This window comes from Triticum urartu, chromosome 7A (genome assembly GCF_056163025.1).
Source record: "Triticum urartu cultivar PI428250 chromosome 7A, HENAU_Tu73, whole genome shotgun sequence".
NCBI lineage: Eukaryota > Viridiplantae > Streptophyta > Magnoliopsida > Poales > Poaceae > Triticum > Triticum urartu.
This window is the reverse complement of record NC_141879.1, coordinates 14,473,258-14,485,068: the sequence shown is the minus strand read 5'-3', so window position 1 is coordinate 14,485,068 and position 11,811 is coordinate 14,473,258. Positions and strand designations below refer to the sequence as shown.

The 11,811-nt window shown below is 47.5% G+C and overlaps 1 pseudogene; it reads left to right on the top strand.

The window, feature by feature from the left end:
- Window positions 1–593: 593 nt before the first annotated feature.
- Window positions 594–1,296, top strand: LOC125520202 (RING-H2 finger protein ATL52-like; annotated as a pseudogene).
- The last annotated feature ends 10,515 nt before the right edge of the window (window positions 1,297–11,811 follow it).

Genomic DNA, 11,811 nt, shown 5'->3' with positions numbered 1-11,811 from the left:
GGAATGCATTGATGGCATCATGGCAATCAACTGGTCAGGTCCTTCTTGTGCCTGCGAGAAGAAGAGACTATACAAGCAAGGCTGTTTGCATTGAGGTGAGAGGTACTCTAGCAAAAGCATAAACATCAAGTAACACTTATCATAAAAGTCCAATTTCTAGTCGGCCCAAACAGTAAGTACTAGTCTAGCAACAGCATAAATATCAAAGTAGGAGTAACACTTTTTCTTTCAAGGGTGTAGGAGTAACACTTGATCATGTCGACCATCCATCGAGAATCGAGAATAGGTACGATGCATGCACAGGTCTCAACACCTTTGCCTCAGGGTGGTCATAGTGGGTGGGGAGTAACTTAGACCATCCATCGAGAATATAGGTACGTTGCATGCACATGTCTCACCACCACCACCATGCAAAGCGTCTCGGAAGGGAGCGCGTGTCCTTGTCCCCCACAAATATCTCGATCGGGAGGCACGTGATGAGCGACGCGAGTAGAGCTCACTGATCATCACTATACCCTACGTACGGCTGCCACTTTATATACTGCATCGGCGCCACTTTGCCCCAGCACCACCACCACCACCACCACCACGACGTAAACAAACACAGATCCACAGCTGCCGACGCCATTCTCACCTTTCAGCAGCACGGGCGCGCCGGACACATCATGGGTGTTCGCGGACCTCGCCGTCGCGGACAGCTCCAGGTACAGCACCCGCTCGCGGCTGCTGCTCACGGGGCTCTCCTTCGCCATCGGCATCCTCACCATCCTCCTCTACCTCGCCGTCTCCTACGCCTGCCGCCGCCGCCGCCGCCGTCGTCAGCGCGGCGCTGGCGCGGGTGCTGGTGCGGAGGACCAGGAGGCCGGCATGAGCGACGCGGCCATCATGTACGAGCAGGCCGACGCGCTGGCCGCGCCATGGACTGCGCGGTGTGCCTAGGGCAGGTGGAGGCCGGCGAGAAGCTGCGTCGACTCCCCAAGTGCGCGCATCTGTTCCACGCCGACTGCGTCCACGCCTGGCTGCAAGCGCACTCCACCTGCCCCATGTGCCGCGCCGCTGCCACCGGCACCATACCGGCCGCGACAGCGGCGCTGCCACCTGGCGTGGTTGCAGTTGCAGGCACGCCGCCTGCCTTGGAACGGATGAATTGAACCACACCCACCGGAGAATAGCCAGAGTGATGGATCGACTAGCGAGTAGCGACACTAACCGGAGAATGGCCTTTTTTTGTGGTGTGGTCATGGCTCCGGCCATAGTGCGTGTACAGGAGTGTTTGTGAAGTCAAGTGTGCTTATATTGGTGGCTGCGTTTCATAGTGGGCTTAGATATTATTTTCACAAGAAGAAAAACCTTCGCAAATTTTGACCAAATTTATAGAGAAAAATATATGTTGCTAAAAAAATAGAGGAAAATATATATCTTTACAATATGAAATAAATAAAATATGACAAACGGCTCCGCTCGATGTCTCGACCGTCCTCATGGCCGCGCCACGGCCTGGCCTCCATTAAGCCCGGCCCGAAGCCAAAAAGCTCTGCCTGAAATCATGGAAAAGAGAAGCTTGAGCCTGACCGGAACTTCCTTGCAGGATGGAAAGTGAAGTGCAAGCCCGTCCTGGCCTGGATTTTTGGGCCGGGCTCAGGCTGTCCATGCCCAGGTTTACTATCATTCATGACGTGCTCAGCAATCCGCCGCCCAGCGCCGACCCACCGCCGGGCCGGTTAGGGCACCCGGTGGGGGCTCGGCACGGAATCCACATAGAGTCTCATCGTCGCTACGTTTTCCAGGACGTCAACCCAAGCCAGCATCCATTCGTTTCGATTTTGTTCCGACAACCGCTTGGTGGGTAGGGCACTCGCCGACTGCTGTTGTACATCGATAGCCTTTTTCTTGATGGTAGCCTTTCATTTCCTCGACATTGTGAATATTTTTAGACCCGATGGAATCATGGGAGACTCGGTGGCCCAAGTTGTAATTATGTAAAAGATGAGTGAGCTTCCATCAGCAGTTCCTAAAATGGTCAGTGTTTCACTTTGCTAGCTTCAAGCTATAATACCTCTTTTTTTTCTTTTGCGGTAAAATGCAGGCAGGAGCTCTGTTTGCTTAATTACTAGCAAGGGAATATATAGGGTATGAAATGTAGTACTTCCTCTGTAAACTAATATAAGACTATTTGATTAAATAGGGATGTAAACTAATATAAGATCTTTTGGATCACTACTTTACAGAGGAAGTACAAATTAAGGTGCCAGAGGCGAAAACCAAACACAATGGAGCAAGGCGGCTCAAAAGGCAGAAGCCAGCTTTCTTCCTTTGGTCATATCATGAGCCGGGAGGGCATAAATAAGCCAGTCTCCTTCCTGATGGAGCAAGCACTCAGGAGGACACAAAGGAGAGAGAAAGCAGTGATGGAGCACTGAAGAGGAGACAAAGCAGGTGGAAGCAGTGACGAAGAAAGCTAGAGCTGTTGAGTCTGTGTCTGATTTTGTATATAATATCATATCATATTTTCCTGCAAGAACAAAAACTGGACCCCCAACATGTGAGGTCAATTCCCTCATAGTTCTTTCAGATAATGCATGCACGAACTGGAACCTGGAAGCATCCTCGCCGTCAAGGTTTCTCCCCCGCATTTGTGTCTGAATGTGAGCCGCATCCATCGATTCTACTTGTACTGAATCTTATGTCCTAATTACTACTATTAGTTTTAACTATACGTGCAAAGCTAATCTAGTTGCTCCTTCAAACACTCAAAAGATTCCGGGCTTCAGGCATCCTTTCGGAACCTTGCAACATAAATACACTAGTACTAGTGGAAGGCACTTGCCTTGCTACGGGCCAGAATGTATATAAATGAATTAAGCAAATGACTAAAATCATTTTCAAGGTCGAAGCTAATTTTCCTTTCATATGTCTGGGCGTGTTCGGACATCAAACAGGCGCCCAGCGGGCTTGCCAAAATCCAACGTCTGGATATCCAGGCTCCCCCAAATCTATTCCAAATGTAGGGGAGAAATGTGGTTGTCCGAAGAAATGTGGTTATGCAGACTATCCTACATGTAATCAACATATGGTCCTAGCACAAAAGCCCCACCCACGACGCACCCTCCCCTTCCCGCTTGGTTTCCTGTCATAGCGTGACATTTTTTGCTGGAGTCCTCTTCTTTAAAACCGGATGACACCCACCTCACTTTCGTCATGACACCATATCTCCTTCACACCATACTTCCCCAAGGACCGCCAAGGAGTAGTCCCCCGCTAATCGCCCTGATCCCCTCCCCTCGTATTTGTGCCAATTGGCCACCACCACCAAGGGGGGGGGGGGGGGGGGGGGGGGTGAGGTGTGCGCCACCCCTTCGAGCCAAGAAGGAAGATTCAATCTGTCCAGGGAAATTGCCACATTGTAACATACAGTTGAGTGTCGCGTGTTACTACGGAATAAAAATATGGTGTTCTTATTGGGCATGTAACTAATGCACCACCGTGTCCGTTATTAACTCTTGTAACAACCAACCAATGCGTTTACCCTTCTTTACTAATCAATAAATTGTACAACTTGATGAAAAAGATATATGTACTGCTTGCCCATGCAATTTCGCCCCAAAAGCATTTGTAGAGAAATGCAATTTGCCACATTTCCTAAAGTTGAGAAATTATTCTCCTTAGAAAACCATAACTGAACAGACCAACCCCAACCCTCATCCCACTCATTCTCAACCCGCACTCTTATCACAAAATTCACTAACTCGTGTTCTAAGTGAGCAAATGATCAATGTCGTCGTGGAAGGCTAGCAGCAAGGTGCCGATGATCTCCATATTAGTTAGCTAAAAAAAAGTACATACGTTGTTTGATAACATTTTATCTGTCTTGCAAATTATCCACAAACAAGGTGAAAGAGAATTAACTCAACTACATTGCATTCTCTACTTCAAAAAATAAGTAGCTTTCCTTTTCCTGCCAGAGGGAACTCTTCGTCAACCACTGTTTTCATGGAGTGGTTCCTGGCAAGTCGGCTTACCCTGTTGGTAAGATTGAGTTGGAAGTAGCTTTTGGTGATGATGCTAATTTCAGAGTGGAGAAGCTGTGGTTTGAGGTAGTCAAAATCAAAAGTCCATATCATGCATTATTTAGACGGTCGGTTTATGCTCGATTCATGGCACGCCCTTGTTATGTAAGGCTGCTGATGAGGCCTTTGAGGCGCTTAAGAAGCAGTTGGCTAAGCCGCCTGTCTTAGCTGCCCCAACAGAAAAGGAGTATATGCTCCTGTACGTAGCGGCTAATAACAAAGCCGTTAGCGTTGCAGTTGTTGTGGAGCGCAAAGAGTCAAGGAAGGAGTATCCGGTTCAACGACCAGTTTATTACGTCAGCGAGGTTCTGACAGAGTCTAAACAGAGATATCCACACTAGCAAAAGTTGGTCTTTGGGGTGTTCATGACTAGTCTCAAGTTGAATCGTTATTTCCTTGAGAATCCAATTACTATGGTCAGTTCAGCTCCTTTAGGGGATATAATTCAAAACAGAGTGGCCACAGGCCGGGTTGCTAAGTGGGCACTCGAGTTAGGGCCACATAATCTCAAATATGTGCCAAGGACTGCCATTAATTCTCAAGCTTTGATGGATTTTATCAATGAGTGGACATAATTGCAGACACGTGAGGAGAAGCCAGATAATACTTATTTAACAATACACTTGGATGGGTCTAGGCAGCTGGAAGGCTTGGGGTTTGGAGTTGTGATATCTTCCCCTCGAGATGAGAAGTTTTGTTATGTTCTAAGGCTTATGTTTCTCTGTACTAACAATGCAGCTGGGTATGAGGCTTTGCTCATGGGCTTCGTATGGCTAAGGAGAGGAATTTAAACTTGGTCAGGTGCTTAGGTGACTCAGACTTGGTGGCTCAGCAAGTTTCAAGAACGTGGGATTTTAAAGACCCACTCATGGCGGTTTATCGCCAGGCAGTGACTAATATCGTTGGCTTTTTCAAGGAATTTCAAGTGGACCACATTGATCGGTGGCTTAACGAGGCAACTGATGCCTTATCCCGGCTAGGTTCTCAACGTAAGCCGGTTCCTCCAAATGTGTTCCTTGACGTTTTGCATAATCATTCTGTGAAGTTACCTTCAGAACAAGACCTGGCAGTCCCTGACATGGAGGGCCAGCTGGTGGCGGCTCTACGTGCAACCCCAGATTGGACAGTACCATATTTGGCTTATTTGAACCGGGGTGAGCTTATAGAGGTTGAGCTTTTTGCATGTCAGACTATCCTTCATTCTAAGTCCATGGCTATCATCAATGGCGAGTTACACAGATGCAGTGTGACTGGAGTGTTTCAACGTCGTGTTTCTCATGAGGAGGGCCGTGAAATTTTACAAGAAATCCATGCTGGTGATTGTGGTCATCATGCCGGGTTAAGATCTCTGGTGACTAAAGCTTTTCGTCATGATTTTTACTGGTTGACGGCTCATGCTGATGCAGGGGACATAGTTCGCAAGTGCGATGGTTGCCAGAAATTCGCAAGACAAGTTCATGTGCCGGCTCAAGAATTGAGGATGATTCCAATTACTTGGCCATTTGCAGTCTGGGGGCTTGATATGGTTGGGCTGTTCAAAATGTCTAAAGACAAGAAGACTAACCTATTGGTTGTAGTTGATAAGTTCACCAAGTGAGTTGAAGCAGAGCCAGTAAGTAATTGTGAGGAGGCTACAGTTCATAGTATCATCACTGATAATGGGACGAATTTGTCTAAAGGTGCTCTGAAAGAATTTTGTCAAAAAGAGCACATCAGGCTTGATGTTTCATTAGTCGCACATCCTCAGTCCAATGGCCAGGCGGAACGTGCTAACCAGGAGATCTTGAGATGAATCAAACCCCAGCTTATGGTTCCTTTAAAACGGACTCCGCGTTGTTGGGTGGAAGAGCTTCCTTCAGTTCTTTGAAGCATCAGGACCAACCCAACAGATCAACGGGTTATACACCCTTCTTCATGGTTTATGGTGCTGAAGCAGTTCTCCCACGCAATATTCGTCATGACTCGCCCAGAGTGGCGGCTTACGTGGAGACTGATAATGAGACGGCGCGTCATAATGCGTTGGATGCTCTCGAGGAGGAGCGTGATCTTGTGGAGGCTCGTTCAACAATATATTAGCAAGACCTACGTCGCTATCATAGCCGTAGGGTTTGAAGCCGGACTTTCCAGGAGGGCGACTTAGTGCTCTATTTGATTCAAGATTAGACAGGGATGCATAAGCTTTCACCTCTTTGGGAAGGACCTTTTGTGGTCAGCAAGAACCTCAACAACAGGTCATATTACCTCATGGACATACGTGAGAACAAAGATTCACGCACATCTGAGGAGGAGAACAACAGGCCCTGGAACATTGCTCATCTTCGGTCTTACTACACTTGAGCCACTGGCTCCTATCATTGTATATACATTTATCAATGTACATATTATTTTACGATCAACGTAATAAAGCCGACATCCCAAATTTCGGGGCCTCTATCGTTTCAGCTCATATGTACTGTGCTTGAGTCTTTACTAATTGGTCATAAGGCCACTTGGGGGCTTTCAACTGGGTAGCAGCGGCTAGGGCCGAGAGGCGATCGGGGAAGAGAGGAGAGGGCGCAGTGGCGTCAAGCCGTGGAGGGGCTGGTAGCGCGGCGGCTGTTGGACGGCGAGGTGGCTATGGTTTCATGGGGGGGGGGGGGGGAGTGGAAGAGGAGAGCAGGCGGGAGGGGGAGAAGAACGACCCGGTGGTCTCACCCGATCCCTATTGGGGACTTTTCCGACAACGGGAAATTACTAAAATGCCCTCGGGGGCGTTGTAATTGCGCGCGGTGGCACGAATGTTTCAACACTATTCATTGCTGCAGCCGCTGATCTTCGATCCAACGGCTGAGGTACTCCGATGGGTCGATCCAACGACCTAGCTTGATCGCATCAAGCGAGTAGATCTGACGATCAGGGATCCAAATCGCTGAGGAGGCTTGGTTCCTCATCGGAATCTTTTTTCTGAATTCCATACACATACAGTACATCAAATGGTGCACGGTAACGTCAACTGTTGGTTCAATCATTCCTCCTGAAGCAGGCAACGAAACGGTTTGATTTTTGAAACAGAATTTTGACCTGCCAGCAGCTCTACTTTTACCGTGCTCGGTGGAAACGAGGGACCGTCGGCGTTTCGGCTTTACTTTTGCATGCGTGCCCCCACATGTCAGTCAGCCGAGGGTATTCTGATTCTTTTTTTGTAGGGTTTCCCGTTGGTATACCTTTTTAGCAGTCAGTCGGTATGAGTAGAGATTGGTCATCGCACTAGCCTGTTTTCCCTGGGTGGGTGCCGTTCTCTTTCTTGTTAAAAAAACAGAAACAAGAGTAAACGAGCGAGGTGTGGACGGGCCAACATCATGCATGCACATTTGTTACCACTTCAGTGCTCCCTGGGGCAAAACAGTGTCAGACAAGCCAGAAAATGGTCTATTACCTTTCTGGGATAGTGATATTTCATGGATAACTATGGGTGGGGAAAATAACTTTCGCGTGCAGGAGAGCTAGCCTAGGAGAGAAAAAACGAGAGAGCACAGGTGTCACTGCACAAATATCAAGAAGCCCGCAACTATAAGAAAAACACAACCAGGCCCCTGGGAGGCCATCCTGCCTGCCGACCAGCCGCTGCATTCCGAATCTGGAGGAGCCGGAGTTCGAATGCATTGAGGGCAATCAACTAGTCAGTAATAGTGGCGAGTATACAAGCAAAGCTGTTTGCATTGATGCGAGGGGATACACGTTTCGCATTGAGGATTTTTTTTTGAGACAATGGATTGAGGATTTGAGGTGAGATGTACTGACACACAACATCAGGGCTGGGTCCAATTTCTAGTCGGCCCACACAGTAAGTACTACTCTGGCGACAGTATAAATATCAAAGTAGGAGTAACACTTTTTTTCAGGGTGTGGAGTAACACTTGATCATGTCTGACCATCCATTGTCAATAGGTACAATGCATGCACAGGTGTCACCACCACAATGCAAAACGTCTCGGCAGGCACGTGTCCCACAAATATCTCGATCGGGAGGCACGTGAGCAACGCGAGTGGAGCTCACTGATCATCACTATACAGTACGTACGGCCGCCAGTTTAAATACTGCATCGGCGCCACTTTGCCCCAACACCAGCACCAGCACCACGACGTAAACAAACAAACACAGATCCACAGCTTCCGACGCCATTCTCATCTTTCAGCATAGGCTTTAGTCCCGACCCTTTAGTTCCGATTCCAGAACCGCGACTAAAGGCCCTCTAGAACTGGGACTAAAGGCCTGTTTTCTACTTGTGATTCATATATATGTATTGACCCCCTTCTTCAAATTAGATGTGGCAGATGCGGGATGAACTCCTACCACATGATCGTATACGAGCAAGTCAAGAGGAATTGGCGGGATTCTTTCTTGACCACGTCATAAATAAAGCCGGAGAATACCATGTGGAATTTGACATTAGATGTTAGGGATTGTAAGAGATCTTATATTGTATATATGTAGCTAGTAGCGTCGGATAGATATAGGAAAACTTGTTGTTCGACCAATCTCTTAGACAAAGAGAGGTCGATCACTTCTCTCTGTATATGTTCATGACGATCTTGTGTACTTCATGGTTCCTTCATTTGCTTATTAGCTAGCGTGTCGAGTTCTCTATAAGTATAGTAGCTAGCTAGCGTCGACCAAGCACGGAGAAAGAGATGACACCTCTTTCTATTAGCTAGCTAACACAATATGAAACCCCTAAATTAACCCTCCAAAATACCCTAACCCCCCCCCCCCCTCTTTCAAAACAAAAAACAAGAACCCCAACTCCTGCCAAATGCTAACGCATGGATGCCTTTTGGTCCCGGTTGGTGTTACCAGCCGGGACTAAAGGTCCTCCTGCCTGGGCTCCCCGCAGCGGCCACGTGGAGCCCCTTCTGTCCCAGTTCGTAAGCGAACTGAAACTAAAGGTTTTGGGCTTTAGTCCAGACCCTTTAGTCCCGGTTATAAAACTGGGGCTAATGGGCCTCTGAAACCGGAACAAATGGGCCGTTTTCTACTAGTGAAGGTTTACGTTCCCGTTGCAACGGACGGGCACTTACCTAGTTCTTGTTAAAAAAAACAAAAGAAGAGGAAACGAGCGAGGTGTGGATGGGCCAACATCATGGATGCACATTTGTTACCACTTCAGTGCTCCAGGGGCAAAACAGTGTAAAACAAGCCAGAAAAAGGTGTATTCCCTTTCTGGGATAGTGATATTTCATGGATAACTATGGGTGGGGAAAAGAACTTTCAACTGGAATGAACTAGGGCTTTTGACTGCCAAAAAAAAAGACTTTTTGACCAAGGCGCGGCGTACTTAACCGCTGCCACCGTGGTGTGGCTTATTCGTCTCCGTGTCACGTTCAAAATTTTGATCTCTTGGATATTCCAATTCTGAAACTTTGAGCTTTCAATTTTTTGAAATTTTTGGTCTATCAAAAGTTTGGAAATACCACGTGAAAGCTAGCCTAGCTGCACTGCATGGCGCTGGTCCCATTCTTCTCCTGCTTGCAGTAGAGTTAGCCTAGTGCACTGCGTGGCTCCTGGTCCGTTCGGTTCGCTCCAACACACACCCGACCCTACGAGAGAAAAACGAGAGAGCACAGGTGTCACTGCACAATGCCAAGAAGCCCGCAACTACATGAGAAAAACACAAGCAGGCCCCTGGGAGGCCATCCTGCCTGCCGACCACCGCCGCTGCATTCCGAATCTGGAGGAGCCGGAGCTGGAATGCAATAATGGCAATCAACTGGTCAGGCCAGGTCCCTCGTGCCTACGAAAAGAAGAGAAATGCGCACAGCAACAGTAGTAGCGAGACTATACAATCAAAGCTGTTTGCATTGAGGTGAGAGGTACTCTAGCAACAGCATAAATATCAAGTAAAACTTGATCATAACTGTCTAATTTCTAGTCGGCCCAAACAGTAAGTACTACTCTAGCAACAGCATAAATATCAAAGTAGGAGTAACCCTTTGATCATGTCGACCATCCATCGAGAATAGGTACGATGCATGCACAGGTCTCTAACACCTTTTTTTTAGAAGAACAGGGAGCCCCTCCCCGGTTCCGTTTATAACAATGAAACCAAATTCAGTTATTACAGCAGCTCACTGAGAGGAGCAGTTCAGAAAAAGAAAAGCAAATGACTTAAGTATTACAGAGTTGATGCAACCAGGTCACAGTCACTACGTAGTATCAAGTGCAGATTAGCTCCTGGGATGCCTTGCGCGCTTTCAGCGGCGGCGCAGCCACCGCTTGAGGGGACCAGGCGGCCACCAGCGTCGAGGTTGGGCTCTGCATCAATGTCGCCTCCGAACGCTTCTTGGAGGGGGATGAGAAGCCCGCTGCATCGTCAGAGATCTTCAGCTTGTCCCAAGGAGTCGCCAGCGGGGTTCCGACAAGCTTCATACTCAGCCACAGATCATCGGCGGCCGCCTCAGTTCGGTCGCAAGGTGTGTGGAGAAGGCCTCCAGCCTTTCTGCCGCCCCATCCGAGGACAGGATCACCAGTTTTTAGAATCAGCCTCATCACCTGCTTAACGGATGTCCATACTGTGTTATTGAAAATCATAGAGTTCCTATATTTCCATATACACCAAAGTATAGCAGCGTTAGCCGTGTTGAGCGCAGAGTGTTTTTTGTTAGCAATCCAGAGCCTGGCTGCTGATTCAAAATCAACTCCAGTATCCACCCCGAAATGATCCGAGACCAAAGGCCAAATCTGTCTAGGGACCACACAATCAAAAAACAAATGTAAGCATGTTTCAGCCTCAGAGCAGAACACACACTCAAGCGGCTTCATAATCTGTCTCTTCCTGAAGTTATCCCTGGTCATAAGTTTGTTATTGGCAAGGAGCCACAGGAAGACATGAATTTTTGGTGGGATTTTAAGCTTCCACACTGAGGGGATGAAGACTGGCTGCACCCCCCTAAAATTAATCACATGGTAAAGTGAGCTAGTGGAGTAGACTCCCTTGTTCTCTAGCTGCCAGATAAGGGCATCAGTTTCATTGGTAAGGGTCAGGCTACTAGCTATCTAACTACCTGATACCACTGCTCCATGAGCCTATTATCAAAATTCCTCCTAAAAGTGAGCTTAAGTTGTGTACCATCCCATACTTCCCTGACACATTTGGTTTGTTCATTGCATATAGAGTAGATAGGCCAGAATTGCACTGCTAAGGGGGAGGTACCAAACCAGGTATCTTCCCAAAATCTAACTTTTTCACCAGACCCAACCTTCCACCTATAACCAAGTTTCAGCGCTTGGATGATGGTTTTCAACCCTTTCCAGAATCTGGATGCACTGGGGGATAGATTAGGGGCAAACATATTAATTTTACCGGACATGTACTTGTGATCAATGATCATTTTCCATGGTTTACCTTCACTCTCATAGTATCTCTTCACCCAGGAGCCTAGTAAGCATAAGTTGACATCTTGGAGGTTTGGGATACCCAAACCTCCAAATTCTTTCTTCATACACACCATCTTCCAGTTGGCTAGATGCAATTTCCTATGGCCTTCAAAATCATTCCACAAACAGTTGGCCATTTGAGAGTTGATCATCTCAATAGCCCATTTTGGGAACTTGAAGAAGGATAAAAGATAGATTGGAATACTGGCCAGGCAAGCTTGAATCAGAATGAGCCTACCTTTATAAGAGAGTAGCTTACCTCTCCAGCCAGCAATTCTTTTCATAATCTTATCTATAAGAGGTTGGATATCCACTTTCCTAAGTTTGTCA